We start from the raw sequence: 16,358 nt of genomic DNA, 5'->3' as shown, positions 1-16,358 counted from the left end.
CAACTAACTATTTAGGCAAGTGATATAAACTCAGGGAAGAAGTGGGATCATGGATTCTAGTTTGTGTTTCTCCTAGTACACTGGAGGGAGGAAAGCCTTGCCTCAAGGCTCAGAGCTTCCAGCAGGACAGTCTGGACTCAGATTGCTCCTTCCCAACCCAGCCAGGAGACCCTTCTCCTAAAGAAATCCCCCAGCTAAGCACTTTCCAAGAGTTGATTCTTCCCTTGGCTGATTGCCTAGCCCACTCCCCTCTATGGCTGAGGAGGGGAGAAGGCTACTCTCAGGAGGGATTTAACAACCACCTTTATCTTTTACCTTCACACCAGCCTAAATCTGGTGTATCTCTGTCCTAATGGTAGCCTCCCTCTTCTGGCTGGCACAGGGTGGGGTGTGCCATTTTCACACCTCATGGCAAAGCAGAAGGCAATGATCCAACCAGGACAACAATCGGGAGATAATGTGACTCATCTGAAAAGTCTCCTTCCCTCCTATCAGTGGCGTCTGACCTACCTCCTTTCTAACCATCCTTTCCAACTTCTCCCCCAACTGACATCTAAGTTTCTAATGTCTCCCCAGAATTTCTTGGAGCCACTCACCTCCCCCTGGCTTCTCCAGCATCTCCAGGTTGGTTTTGGACAGGGAGCCAGCATCTGTCCTGCTTGACCATTTCTTCTGGGAGTGGAATGGTTTCTTCCCATCTGCTGATTCAGTGTCCCTGCTCTATTTCTGATCCATTTCCATGCTTTCACCACCTTACTTCATGGCTGCATCACTTTAAACAAAACAAAATGAAAAACAAGAATTCTTTCCTGGAATTAGAAATGAATTAGAATCATATGAGCAATCTAGAGCCTAGAATGGAAGGCCCAGTAGGCCCTGAGCCCTGCAGACCCTTTGTCAGAAGAGCCTTTCTCACCCCACTCCCAGCCCCTCAACCCCCTGAGCAGTTTCCCTCTCTCCAACCCTTTCTTCCTCCCTCCACCAGGTCTTTCAGGAATCTCAAGTGTTCCCCATTTTCTTAGGATTAGGTACAGATGTATGTCACTTCCTCTGCATTCTGACCTTATTTCCATCTTTCCCCTGGGCTGCACCGTACATTGGTTTGAATGGTTACTTCAAAGTCTTTCCATTCTGCACCAATAAGATTCTGCACCAAGATGGTAAGGTCCATGAGAGCAGGTCTTACTCTGAGGTCAGCCAATATGTTGGATGACAGAATCACAGTCCAAAAGCATCTCAACAAACTGGAGTGATGATGGGTTGTCTTTTGCTTACTTCAAGATGGAAAGTGAAACCAAAGGAAAAACAGGAACCTAATCTGGTAGTGGGGCCTACCACAAACATCCCTGCCACCTCTGCTACCACCATCATCTCAGCTATATTAGGCCTTTGTCCAAAGGTCCCTTCAACTTGGGCCTTCTGCTTCAATTGGGAGACTTCTCTGTAACCTAGAGGATGGCACATCCCTTGGGACCCATGCTAGGGACACCAACCCCACAGCCTGTGAAGGAAGCTTCTGCATTCTTTAAACTCTACAGCCCATTCCAGACTCCTCTGACCTTATGTAAAAATTCCTTCTCCTTTAATGCTCACACAACCTGCCACGAGCATTCTCTACCCCTCCTCATTGCTGCCAGCCAGCAACCTACTGCTCACTCTAATTTCTTCTGGTTCCTCCCCAAGAACATCGATATACTCGAGCCTCCTGCCTCTGCCCCCACTGCAGTGAGCTCCCCTGTGTGCGGCCTCATGCCTCACTTTCTCCCAAGAAACAAGCTTCTTGATAAAGTAGACTGCAAATTTCCCCACTCACTCACTCCTATTTACTACACGACTGTTGGCTCAGACTGCCCAGGGAAATGGTTCTTGCCAATATCATTGGTGACCTTGACTATGATCATTTAACATGTTTCAGCCCTAATCTTGCTGCAGCCTTTGATACTATGTACCTCTACTTCTTAAAGCTTGACCTTTCCTTGATCTCTGGGACACCACTCACTGGTGGTCTTTAATCCTCTCCAGTCTGCTCTCCCCTGCCAACCATTAAATAGAAGTGTTCTCCAAATCCCAAACTCAGCCTTACCCCTCTCTGATTCTTTGATCCTGACCTCTAAAGTGGCTCACCATGGTTAATGACATCATTTGCCACCCAGATTCAGAAGCCTCTGCCTTCTGGAGACTTTCTGAGTCTTTGCTCTTCCATAAGCCCCACATTTAAATGGTCACCAAGAGCTAGCAATTCCACCTTCATGCCCTCTCTGACATCGGCCCCTCTCTCCCTGCCCTCTGTCACTGCTGTGATCAGAACCCCATCCTTGTCAAGCTGAACAATTGCTGTGACTTCCCAACTTGTCCCTCTGTGTCCAGTCTTACATTCTCCCAACCCATTCTCTGACATGCAGGCAAAGAGATATTTCTAGAACAAAAATCTATGTCAGTCCTCTGTTTAAGGCCACCCACTGGTTTTAAAATCAAATCTAAATTCCTTGGCACGGCACACAAGGCCTTGCAGGACTGGGTATTCTTAAAGGCCTCAAGTCTCTCTGACTCATTTCATCCCTCAAAAGCCAGACAGCCCCACTTCCAGAACACTTTCCCTGCACCACCCTTGTTCCTGGCTAGGAGCTCTTCCCTCATGCTCCAGGACACCATCTGGACTTACCACTTTCCAGTACTTCTGATGTTATGTTAGATTGTCTGCCCCATGAGGCTATAAACTCCTTGTCTTTTGTTTCTGTGTTTTTCCATGTGTATTACAGTGCCTGAGTCCTAGTAATTGCTCTGGAAATATTAGGTGGATGGGTGGAAGGATGAATGAATGTTCTATCCTGCCTCGTGTATATTATACCATGGTTAGTTCTTTGTGCAAAACTGGAAAAGTTTAGATAATGTCAACCAGTGCAATGAAATGACTTAAAACCATGTCACTTGACAAATTTCAAAAGGGTGGGGAGGGGGGTAAGGGAAAGGGACCTAATGTTTATTGGGTAATTACTTATGACTTCCTAGTGGGCATTTTAAAAAATGTTATCCCACTCAAACTCCGTAAGAATAATCTGAAATCAATATTATTTTCATTTTAGAGATCCATAAATAAGGCACAGAAAAACTAACTTGGCTGAGGCTACCCAGCTAAGTGGCAACACCCAGATTTAAACACAGGTCTCTGTCTGATTCCAAAACCCATGCTCTCTCCACCACAATTTTGCCCAAGGACCACTGGTACCAGTGAAGGCCAGAACCCAGGGAAAGGAAGGCTACTGTCATGGTCCTGGTGAGAGATGGGAAAAATCTGCACCAACGTGGGGATGGTGAGGTAGACATGGATTTTAGAGGCTCCTACGAGGAGCATTACACAACCTGATGTCCAGATGAGACAAGAAGAATCAGCCTGACTTCTGGAGCAAGTGGATGGATGAAGGTGTCATTGCAGAGAAATATTTGTTTTCCATGACTTTAGAGAAATGTGACCGGGTGGCAGATTCCTGTTCTCTGCAAAGAAGGATTGTCTGGCCAAGGTGAAAAGTCCTGCTTGCAGAAGTGGAGGGCAATAGACCTCAGCTCATTGCCCTTTGGCAGGGATGGTGGACAGTGTAGTACAAGCATCCACAAGAGGTGACTGAACTGGAAAATCTCAACAGGCACACATTTCCCTGCAAGTCCATGGTCTGATTCACTCCAACAGGTGTTGAATGGTCAACAAAAGCAATGCTTTTTCTTTAGCTTTTTCTCAACCTACATAAAGGTAACAAGGATGGTGGGGGTGGGGGGTGGAGGTGATTAATGCAGTTTGAGAGGATGGATGAATGTGAAAGGTGAGCTACCAGATCTCAGGCAAATATGGCCATGACTTCCCTCCCCCTTCACATCTACTGTCTGTCTGGCACCAACAACATGCTTTATATCATCTTGCTTTTTGCTTGGAAGGAAACATATGAACTTTCATATTAACTTCCTTTAAATTCAATCAAACAAACTTATTTGGTTAAAATGACATATTTTTGGAACAGCTTCTAGAGTTTTTATTTCTGCTGTATTTCTTTTTTTAAGCCATCAAATTGCCTTCCTTTGCTGCTTTGCATTTTGATGGTCTGGTGTCTGGGATCCATGGTCAGTGTGACTTTGCCCCGATCCTCCCATCACTCTGGTTTGAGATAATAGTAGGTGGTCAGTTAATTTCCAGGTAGGACAACCAGGGACCTGTTCCTCCAGCTTTCCTTGTTTCTTACCAAGACAAACCCATGCAATTCCAGGGAGGCATTCCCCTTGAGGCAGTGGGACATTTGTCCACTGATCCATAGGGGACAGCAGCTTTTGCCCATTGTAATGGATGATCAGCAAGAGAATGATTGTGGCCCTAACCCCTGAACCTCTCAGCCCAGCTTCTGACACCTCAGAGGCTTGGGGGAAATACAGAGCCACCAAAGAAAAGCTAGTTAGAAATGAGCTTGGCAATCATTGAGCCTCCCTCCCTTATTTTACAGGTGAGGAAACCATGACCCCAGGAGCTAAAGGGAGTGCTGGCTGTGTGCTGCTCCATAACTCCAGAGCCACAGCTCAGACCGCGGCTCCTCATAGCCTCACCTAGCCCTTGGCCCCTAAAGCCCCTGAAGACTCTTGGAATTGGCAGAGAAAGCACAAAGGAGGGACAGCACATTGCCCTGAGCAAGCAACCACCCCAACAGCAGGCTAGCAATTGGTGGTATTTGCCTGCAGAGGCAGAGAGAGAGTGTGCAAACTCCTCTCTGCAGCAACTTTGGTCTGGGTCCGCTTGGTTATTGCACTTAGTTCTTTGTGACGGTAATGGCTCTGCTTTCACATAAGCCTGCCTGACAACTTGCTCTTTCAAACGCTGGGGGGGGGGGGGGGGGGCGGAATTAAACGCTATAATTAAGTATGGTGCCTTCCAAGTGCCTCCTTTGCAGAGATGGCAGTTAAAGGGGGGGATGGGTCCCATGGGTGAGGACCCAATAGCACATCCTTTCTGTCCCCAGGTGCCTGTTTCAGGCTCTTGTGCTTTGGAATGTTTTCCAAAGTGGAGGAAACAGCAGCTTTTGGGCAATGGGGGTATGAAACTGCCACACCTTTCACATCCAGCTCAGACCAGTTAACATGAAAGATTGCCTAGAGCCTGGCCTCCCGCTGCACTGGCTCCTGCTTTCTGAGAACCAAGGAGCGGATGGAACAGATGTGAGCTCAGGGATCCTTTCTGGGCAGGGTCGGGAGGGTTGGAGATCAAGTAATTGAGGAGGAGGGGTGTCCCCTCAAGTGAAGCCCAGACGTTAGCAGGCAGCTTCTAAGGTTTCCATGGCCAAAAGAAGCCTAGACCCACAGTTTGCAAGGGTGTCTTTCCAACCAGAGAAAATGACACCACAGGCTGCCAAAACTGGACTCTACATCCTGCGAGACTGGTTGCAGAAAATAAATGTCTGTTCCTCCGTGCTAACAGTCTATCGAAATGGACCTATGCCTTTCTCCATCTTTCTTGAACAATTATGTTTTTAAGTTAAATTTAAGACATCGTGGAGGAGGAGTGGGAGGGCTCTCTACTGGTAAGATGAGGAGAATGTCTTAGATGTTCCTTGTCCTTTACAAAGCTTATTCACAATATCTCATCCCCGCAATGATATGCCTGGTATTTAATATGGTTTTGACCATTGTAACTTCAACCTTTTTTTTAAAATATGAAATTTATTGTCAAATTGTCAACCTTTTTTTTAAAGCATGGGTGCAGTAGGCCCTATTATCCCAGACCTAGACCCTCCACCACCTCCCCCCACAACTAAGACAAACTCTACCTGCTCTGAAGTCCCAACCACAGTCCTGCTTTATCCTGGCCATGCTGTGAAGTAGGTGAGGTTTTGAGTGAAGCCACGGTTCCATCACCAGAAATGAATTGGCCTGTGAACATGAATGGAATTCACTGAGAGGAGATCAGGCAGCTGCCAGCATTGACTAAAAGACAGAGGATAAAGGTGAGTTGCAAGGAGAGTCCCGTCTGGACCCTCCAAGGCCACCTCCATGGTTAGTGTCATTGTTACCCCACCACCTCTACTGGAATGATTCTCAGCTGTGCCACAGTATTCACATTATTCTCAAGGTGCAAATACCTGGACAGGAGCATCTCTCCCTCGTTGTCACAGGCTGGTCACAGTATATGGCTTTTTTAGTTTCCCAGTAAGGGCATACCTTCTTTTGCACAGAGGCTCACACAGTAGAGGATTTCCCAAAACAAGAAGGTAGTTCGTATGCTGTATAGCCAAAGAAAAAAGACATCTACACTGTAGGACAGCTGTCATCCCCACTTCACAAATGAGGAAACCAAGACTCACAGCCTCATGACTTTAAGTGGCTAGCTCATTGTCACTTAGTAAGAAACGTCAAGCCTCTTAGGGTGATTGTGCCTTGCTCACCAATGAAGATATACTGTCTGGAGAGAAAAGGCTTTGAGTTTGCAGTCTTGCTTTGATAGATCCTACCCACCTTTGAGTCTGACAGCAATGCTCTGTAGGTTGAGAATATCCCATACAAAGGCAGTGCTTCAATGAGGGCAAATGGTTCAGTACAGCCCAGACCCAGGTTCTAAGGCTTCCTCTCTCTCCCCCTACTCATTTCTATGATCTTTGTCTGTCTCCTTCTGGCCCTCTTGCCAAAATATCCACAGCAGGACGAGCTCAGGGAACACAAGTTCATTCTGGAACCTGGGGTAGAATGTAAGGCAGAGCAGTGGATGAGTCTAGATAGATTGAGAGATAGCAGGGGGTTTGTATTAAGGTTTCTGGGCTTTATCCTGAGGCTGTTGTGAGCCTTGGCAGGGTTTTTAGCAGGAGAGAGACCTGAAAAAGTTTTGGGAAGTAGGGGAATGGATATGAAAGAATAAAAAAAGTGGGTGTGCAGGGAGCTAATTACTAGGCCAATATGGTAGACAGGTGGCCAGAATGGGGATGGAAAGAAATGGGGAGATTCAAAAAATATTAAGCACATGGAATCAAAAGGTCTTGGTGATTGATTAAACACAGTGTGGGTGACAGCGAGCAAAAGAGAAAACCCAAATTGCTCAGTCAACTGGATGGTCAGTGGGGCCATTCTCCAAGAGAGAGGACACTGGTGGATGAGCAGGCAAATGCATGACATGAGGCTCCAGGCATTGAGGACCCAGGCAGGAGGTTTTGAAGCTGAAAGGCCAAGTATAGCCTCTTGGTTGGTCAGTGTGGATCACGCCCCTTCCCACCTCTCTAGTTCTGTACCTGAAGGCTGTGACCAATCAGCTTTGATACCCCTCACCAGGTGTTCAAAGGCAAATAAACCAAGCAAAGTGAAAGTCCCTTGCAAGTAGCAGCATGATGCATGGAGACCTGGGATCTTCTGTCAGTTCTGCAGCAAACTAGTTTTGTGACCTTGAGCAAATCACTTGTCCTCCCTGGGTCTTGGTTTCCTGGCCATCACTAACACTCCAGGGTTTATGGATGAATATTTGAGGAGGTGAAGTGCTATGTAAATGTTTACTGCTAATAACAAATCATCCACAAAACGTCTGCGTATTGCCTGGGCAACCCAACGGCTTTACAAGTCTTAAGTGGCTCTTGTTCTGATTCATCACATTCTATGCATTTAACTTCCAGAACAAATTTAGCCCTCAAAATATCTTGGTACATTTTCTACCCACCCCTTAACATTTAACTCCTCCATCTTCCATACCACTTCACCATTTCTGTATCACCTGTTTCCCCAGCACACCCTCATCTTTTTCCTCTTCAAACAAAGAGCCCAGCCCCACCCACCCTTCCCCTGGAGAAGACAAAAGCCACCTGAGACACTGCTTCAGTGGGTCTGCACCAGCCACCTCCAAAAAGAGAAACCAGCAGGGCATCTAAACAAAAAGGAGCATGGGCAGGAGAGGGAAGGGGAAGTTAGGACCCAGTGAAGGGAGGGGCAAGGGCGTTATATTCAAACTTGACAATTACAGTACCTTCCCCCACACCTACTACACACATACATGCATGCTGTGAGCTTGAAGCCACAGGATCTGGGGAAGGTCTCCACAGGATGCCAATTTCAGCAGACATTCCAAGCTGTGCTGGTCACTGGCTAGAGTGCTGGTATCATCATCAGTGGCACTGGACCAGCCTGGAGTTGCAGCCCATCCTATTTGTTCACTTGGACCAGGTGCTCATCAAGGAACAACAGAACCAAGGTTTGCACTGTCGGAAGCATTTGCCTTCCGTTTGTGCCATACTCAGTTTGTGCCACCTTTTTAAAGCAACACTGCCTCTATAACATCCAGCACTGCCAAGATCTTAACCACAGGGTTATAGGACGAGCCATGAAGAGAGGTAGAAGTTCAACAACCCCCTGATTAACTGATGACCAAATTAGATGTGCAAGCTTTTGTTCCAAGGAAACTTCTTTTAAAATTACCTAGTCCAGTTTCCCTTATCCTATAACCTATTGGCTTGCTTGATTTTCCTTCCCTGTTCTGCCTCCTTACCCCATGTTCCCATAGTAATTTTCCATTATAAGGGCCAAGGGATGTTTCAAAGACATTTTGCAGTTGAGAATTGGAGAACTGAGGACCGTTGGCCTCCTCTCACAGCCTCAGCCATGGGCACCTTCACACCTGGCTGGGAGCAAGATGGGCAAGTCCCTTAGACCAGCAGGTGCCACCATTCTGAGAGCTGATGAGAATAATGATAGAAACATTTGCCAAGCACTCACTGGGCTCCAGGAACTGCTGTAAGTGTCTTACATGCTTCAGCTCCTCTAAGCCTCACAACAACCCTGTGAAGTAGATACTATTCTTATTTTCATTTTACAGGTGGGGAAATCAGAGCACAGAGAAGACAACTAACTGGACCCAAGTCCCCCAGCTAGTAAGCTGTAAGCTGCAGAGTTGGGATTTGAGACCAGGCAGGCAGCTACAAATGAGGCCTCTCTGAAAACAAACCACACCCAAGGTTGCTCTTGAGGCAAAAGAAGTCATGTGGGTGGAATTTTTATCTTCTGTTCCTACCTTTCCTCTTTCCAGGTAAAGTGATGGGAAAGGGATTCTGTAAGCCTCACTCAAGTAAAGTGGGGGCGATGGAATGGAGTGCATGCCTTATGGTGAAATTCAAGCCCTGTGGCTGGGATTATTTGAATTGGGATCAAATTATCAGCCCCTTTTAGATTATGCTACTTCTGTCATAAGTAAAGTTCATCCTGCCCTAGTGCCTCTTCCCTCACCCTCCCCAAACATATCACCAAAATGGAACCCTTTGGGTACCCTTGAAAAGCCACTTCCAAAACCCACAGGGACCTCATTTGTTTGCAAACACCATGAAAACTGAATGTTCTTCTACATCCCCAACAATTTATTGAATTAGTTTATGTTGCATGACTAGTTTTCTGAAAGCTAACTCCTTTGAGCGTAGCCTCTGAGCATCTGTCCAAATCCCCCAGGCAAGGTGAAAACAAGATTCCCCCTCTCACTTCTTTCCTGTGCTACAGTCTGACATTTGATTGTTACATCAGCTAGTTCTAATATGATAGATAGACTACAAACCCTCTCCCCCCAAAAAACTCTGTGCTCCAAAGAAGAGACCCCAAAATTTATGAACTTCAAGTCTCTCATTCAGACGTCTTTGGTTTGTAAATCTCCTAGGCTCCCCATTCAATTACACGCCTCTGCTCAAGTACCTAATGTAAGCCATCAAAAACCTGAGATACTCTGGCTTCAGATCAATATAATAGTTCCCTCGGTAAGGTTCCCTCTGCAAAAGAACTGGAAGTATCCCTCTCCCAAACTCCCAAACACATTGGCTTATCATTATTATTTGACACCAAAACTCACATTCTGTTTGTTCTCTGCCCAAACTCATATTCCAGTTCTTTGTTCATGAGGCCAGCATACCCCACCCCTGAGAAAATGTGTTCAAACTGCAGGAGCACATGCCTTTACAGGTGGTCTCCCCACCTCTCCAGACCTGCATCCCTATTACATTGCTTCCTCTTTAAATCATCTTTACCTCAAACAGTACAACTCATTTTTCTCCTTTCAATGTTTGTTCCCTCCCGACTCTGGGTCCGCTCATGTCTTTCTGAAGCCGACACCAGAATCAAGGGAAGAAAGAAAAGCCAGCAGAAAGCCTTTGCCAGGCTCCAATAATGAGCTCTGTACTGCCTGCCCCTTTCCTGGCTGCTCATCAAAATTCTTTGTCAGTTCCTTCTAGATTTTCCCCAGCCTCTCACAAACACATTTCTTTCAAACTGTTCACCCCTTGCTCCACGAGTATTTACGGAGTGCCCACCTCATACAAGACCCTGCCTTTTGAGCCAGGGAGGATGCCAGGATTTGGAGAATAGGTCCCCACCTTCCAGAAACTTCCAGAAACAGTCTCAATAAGGAGACCTGACAATTATCAAAAGAAATGCTACAGAATCCTTTCCAAATGAGAGGAACAGGCTCCACTAGCTGCAAAAGTTCATGATGGGAGCTAAACCTGGAAGGGCAAGTGGAATGAGGGTAAGAGAGGGGGAATGGGAAAGAGGCTCTTGGTAGGGGGCCATGTGAGCAAGGACACAAACATATTTGAGGACAGTAAGTCCACTACGCAGCATGGGATGGCCAGAATAGGGCCAAGGGAGTCTAGAGAAGGTGTACAAGAGGTCAGAAAAGTATGTGGGGCAGGGAGATCTGGGTAGACCCAGGAAGCTTCTGAATACAAAGCTCAGAAATGTGTCTTGTAGACAAGGCCATCCACTGTGAAGCTAACCACTCCCCAGCAAAACCAAAGCCAGGGGAAAGGTAACAGAGCCTCCCACCAACAGCCCTGGTGATTCCTCTGCCTGAGGAGGTCCAGCTGAGCCAGGCTGACTTCCTTTCAGGCTGCTGTCCCGGCCAGCAGGGAGAGCCATCTATCACTTTGGCAGCCCACGTTTATTTGACAAGGTCCTCTGGAAAGAGCTTGTGCCTTTCAGGCAGACCCAGCTGCCTGACCATTGCTGTCTCCAACTAGATGGCAGGCCATGCTGTCTCATGGGCCTCAGTTTCCTCACCTGTACAAGAGGGGTTTAAATAAGATGAGCTAAGTTCCTCTCAGCTTTGAAATGCTATCTTGCAATCTCTCTGGGGCCCCACATTCCTTCCTCCGTGATTCTGGGGTGTCATTTTTTCCTCTAGTGTTCTCCTTCCTCTGCCTACTGCTTTCTGGCCATTGCTTTTCTCTAAAATTGCTATTTTTTTAAATATGAAAGAGTTCATTTATCATAGAAAATTTGGAACATACAGAAAAGCATAGAGACAATACGAAATCATCTATAAACCAGTCATCTGGAGAGAACTATCATTAATGACTTGACCTATATCCCTCTGTCTTTCTACATATATACCTAATCACATACTTTTATTCTTAACAAAGGTAGCACCACACAGCACATACTGTTTTGAAAATTGCTTTTCTTTTCCACTTAAAATATATATATCTCGTTGAGAGTTCCATTTCCATTACTGATTGATAGGGTTGGGCTTGGACCAACTCTCCCACTGGGAACTAGAAAAGCTGGAAGCATATAACAAACTCTGAAGGCTTGTGAATGATGATCAAGGCAGAGAAATTTTGTCTGCAGTCATCTGAAAGAGAAAGGAAATCAAGAGAAAGGAGCCCAGAATTTGGGGCCTCTTTACCCCCTCAATACAATAGCTAGTCTGTAAGCAAAAGCAGTGACAGAGAGGCGGTTAAACGAATGAGCTTTCAGCAGTCTTGTGGGATCAGTATAACCAGAATGGAGTCCAAGTCCACTAGGAAGGAAAGAGCTTGGTAAACACCCCAGGAATTCAGAGAGGACCCCAAAGGGCTACGCTCTGATGATGAAGACGGAAGCCCAGCTTTGAATCATATCAGTTCTTGAGGGAATCAAAGTGACCTACTCCCAGATGAACTAACAGCCAGCAGCAAGCCCATATCCCCTCTGGAGGAAGACAACAACACCCAGAACCTCAAATTATCTCTATAATTTTTCAAAACAAAATGTGTAGCATTCAGAAACATGTATATGGTAATGGGGCCTGGAGGACTTTCACTACCAGGTAGGATGGAAAGCTGTGGCAGACCGATGCCCCACAGAGTGCAATTAGAAAAGCAGATAAAATGCAAACATCTTGTTTAAAGACATCATAGAGCCTGTGGGCCAGTAAGAACTACACAGGATACGACTCCAGGGAGGGAAGTGGCTGACCTGCAGGTGCTGCTTCTCCAGGGGTCTTTGTCAATTCTGTGGACAGGAAAAAGCTGAGAATATTTTTCCCAGGTTGCAGGTCACTGATTCAGAAGTCTCATGGAGTTTAAGTGACAAAAACTGGAGACCTGAGGACCCTAAAAATATGTCTGATTTTTTGCCACAATACATTTGCCAAATTCTATAACTGCACAAGGCAAAAGGTTAAAATTCCCGGCAGAGAATTTCAGGCAGTTTTATGGAGCTAGAGACAAAGATTAGAGTTTGGGAAAAAGGGCCCCAGTGAACATTCTGGAGACTCAATTGGAAACCTTGGAGGTCTAAGCCCCAGGGCCAAGAGCAAACCAGGGGCAGACAGAGCCTTACCAAACCACAGCAACAGCCTTGACTGGTGACTCAGTCTAGTCCCTGGGTGGACCAGCTCCCACTCTGCCCTTTCCTAAGAGAGGAAAGGGCAAACTCTTCCTAATGTTGGTAACAGCTTCTGGGGTCTCTAAACAGTGTTACATGTAATAGTCCAGAGTTCAATAAAAAATTATAAAGCATGCCAAGAAGTAGGACCATAGCACCAAAAATCATTAATAAAACAAATGAGAGAAACAGACCTACAGTTACCCAGATACTGGAGTTAACCAACAAAAACCATAAAATAAATATGATGAGTGCCTTTAAGGAAACTGAAAGGAGGATGGGGAAAATAAATGAAAGGATAAAGAATTTCACCTAAGAACTAGAATCTATTGTTTTAATAGAATCAAATAGAAATTCTAGAACTAGAAAATACAATATTTGAAATTATGAACTCAGTATCTGACATGAAGAACTCAATGGACTTTTTAACAGCAATTTAGAGGAGGTTGAGATTATGAACATAAAGACACATCAATAGAAAAAATCCACAAAAGATAAATTTTTTAAATGGAAAATGTACAAAAGAGGATAAACCACTCGGAGCTATGGTCAGAAGAGTTAACATACATGAAAACATAGTCCCGTGAAGAAAAAAAAAAGAAGAAATTGTTTTTGAAAAGATAATGGCCAAGAACTGATAAAGGATATCAACTCACAGGTTCAAGAACATATTTGAATCCCATAAGTAAAATCATTCTTAGGTGCACTGCAGGAAAACTGCTGAAAACAAAAGAGGGAAAAATCTTAAAAGCATCAGACACATTACCTTCAAAGGAGCAACAATAAGATCTATATCTGACTTCCCACAGAGATGATGGAAGCCCCAAGACAATGGAACGCTATCCTCCAAGTGCTAAATGAAATTAACTGCCAACCCAGAGATCTACACACACCAAAACTATTTCTCAAAAATGACAGCAACATAAAGACATTTTTCAACAAATAAAAATGGAGAATTCATTACCATTGGGCCTGCCTTAAAAGAAATCTAAAAGGAATTTATTCAAGCAAAAGAAAGATGATCCCAGATGAAAATACAGAAATGTATGAAGGAAAGAATAACAGAAAAGGTAAAAATGTAGGAAAACATAAATGAGTGTTGACTTTATGAAACAAAATAATATTAACATATTATGGAGTTTAACATAGATGTAGAATTGAAATGCATGAAGACAATGACATAAAAGGAGGAAAGTGAATAAAGATAAAATACTCTAAGGTCTAGCATTATTAGGGATGCGGTGAAAATAATAGTTTCTGTTAGACTGTAAGTCAAGGATATACATTTCTAGCCTAATTACTACAAGAACAGTAAAAGAATGTATAATCACCAAGTTAATGGGGGGGGGGGGGGGAAATGAAATACTCAATATTTACTTACTCAAGGGGCGCCTGGGTGGCTCAGTCGGTTGAGCTTCCGACTTCGGCTCAGGTCATGATCTTGCAGTCTGTGAGTTCGAGCCCTGCGTCGGGCTCTGTGCTGGCAGCTCAGAGCCTGGAGCCTGCTTCGGATTCTGTGTCCCTCTCTCTCTGCCCCTCCCCGACTCATGCTCTGTCTCTCTGTGTCTCAGAAATAAATAAACATTAAAAAAAAATTTTTTTAAATATTTACTTACTCAAAAAGATAGTATACAAGGAGAGAAAAAGGAATATAAAACAGGTCAAATAGACAGCAAATATAGCAAATGGTAGATAAGAACCCAAGTATCTCAGTAATTACCTTACATGTAAATGGGCAGATTACTAAATATAAATAGGTTAATGCAAATACAAAGGTACTAAAAATGTAAAAATGGATTTTTAAAAGCCACCTATCTACTGCTTACGAGAAATACTCTTTAAATATGAGTACACAGAAAGGAAGTAAATAAAAGAGTGGAAAAGATATGCAAGCACTAAGCAGATGAAAGGTAGGATAGCTATTCTAATAGCAGAGAAAGTAGACTTTACAGCAAAAACATTACCAGGTAAAGATTTATTTAATTTGAAAGGAGTCAATTCACCAGACATTGACCACAATTCTAAAGCCATATGCATGCAATAACATAGCTTTAAAATATTTAAGACAAACTTTGACAGACTTAAAAGGAGATACAAAAAATCCACACTCAGAGTGAGTTTGATACATCTTTCTCAATAGCTAATAACAGACCCAAAACATCAGTAAGAAAAGAGAAGATCCAAACCACATGATTAACAAATGAACTGATTGGCAAATGTAAAACACCATGCTTCCTTTTATATAATGTTCAAAAACAGGCCAGGTGATGTTATTAGAAATAGGAGAGTGGCTACTTTGGAAGAGGGAAAAAAAGCTCATAGTTGTTGGAAGTGGGCATGGAGAGTTTCTGGGGTACAGGCAATGCTATTTCTTGACCTGGGGGCTAATTAGATGGGTATGTTCACTTAGAGATAACTCTTAGAATTGGTATAACTCAATGAAAACAGTTGAGTAAATATATTTGTGTAGTTGGAACACTACCTAGAGCAATAAAAAACCATCTCATCTATTTCATCAAAATGGGTAAATCTTAATTGTGGTACGTGAAATTGCACATTACAGGATATTGCAATTTTTATAAATTATAAAACATGGGCTTTATATTTTTATGGAGATATATATAGTAAAATAATAATTTCTGGATGAGAAGGTATGTACCAATTTCAGAAAAAGAGTCACCTCTGGGGAAGTAATGAAGGGAGGAGTCTAACCTGTTATTTCTTAAAACGTTCTTAAGTAAATATGGCAAAATGTCAACATTTGTTAAATGTGGCTGGAGTGTATATAGATATTTGTTTTATTTGCTCTAATTTTCTGTATCAAATATTTCATAATTTCTGAAAGTTTTAAAAATTGGGAATATGTTATGCCAGCAAATATTCTGAAATAGCAATTTTTTATTTGTTTTATTTTTTAACGTTCATTCATTTTCAGAGAGAGAGAAAGCACGAGAAGGGGAGGGGCACAGAGAGAAGGAGAGAGAGAATCCCAAGCAAGGCCCCACACTGTCAGCACAGAGCCCAACATGGGGCTTGATGCCATGAACCAAACTGTGAGATCATGACTTGAGCAGAAATCAAGAATTAGACACTTAACTGACTGAGCCACCCAGATGCCCCTGAAATATCAATTTTTAATGTTTTTTTACTACTATAAATAGTACTGTGATAATAAATATTCTTATTTTAAATATTTGTGGTATCTCTAATTTCTTTGGAGACATTCCTAGATGTCAGATTCTTAGGTCAAAGGTTATAAGCATTTTAAAAGCCTATCATGGGGACGCCTGGGTGGCTCAGTTGGTTGAGCGTCCGACTTCGGCTCAGGTCACAATCTCGCAGTCCGTGAGTTCGAGCCCCACGTCAGGCTCTGGGCTGATGGCCCAGAGCCTGGAGCCTGCTTCCGATTCTGTGTCTCCCTCTCTCTCTGCCCCTCCCCCGTTCATGCTTTGTCTCTCTCTGTCTCAAAAATAAATAAATGTTAAAAAAAAAAAAAAAAGCCTATCATGGATCTTGACAGTCATCCATTAACCCTTACAGAAGAATAGAAATCAAAACAATGCTTTCTTTCTGAGAGTGGAGAATAGTCAGAGACCCATTCTCAATCCATCTCACATGCCCACATTTGGCTGTATCCATTACCAAATACTTTTAGCTAATTTTCTTTTTTTTTTATTATTTAATTTCTTTTTTAAACTTACATCCAAGTTAGTTAGCATATAGTGCAACAATGA

At 43.8% G+C, this 16,358-nt stretch overlaps 1 long non-coding RNA gene across 1 annotated transcript; it reads left to right on the top strand.

The window, feature by feature from the left end:
- The first annotated feature begins 866 nt into the window (after window positions 1-866).
- Window positions 867-15,593, top strand: LOC122224116. Its single transcript, XR_006204655.1, has 3 exons — window positions 867-5,975; window positions 8,816-9,025; window positions 15,560-15,593. It is a non-coding gene; the product is annotated as an uncharacterized LOC122224116 (long non-coding RNA).
- The last annotated feature ends 765 nt before the right edge of the window (window positions 15,594-16,358 follow it).

Source organism: Panthera leo, chromosome B4 (genome assembly GCF_018350215.1).
Source record: "Panthera leo isolate Ple1 chromosome B4, P.leo_Ple1_pat1.1, whole genome shotgun sequence".
Classification (NCBI taxonomy): Eukaryota; Metazoa; Chordata; class Mammalia; order Carnivora; family Felidae; genus Panthera; species Panthera leo.
The sequence above is the reverse complement of the archived record's forward strand: the minus strand, read 5'-3'. Positions and strand labels throughout refer to the sequence as shown.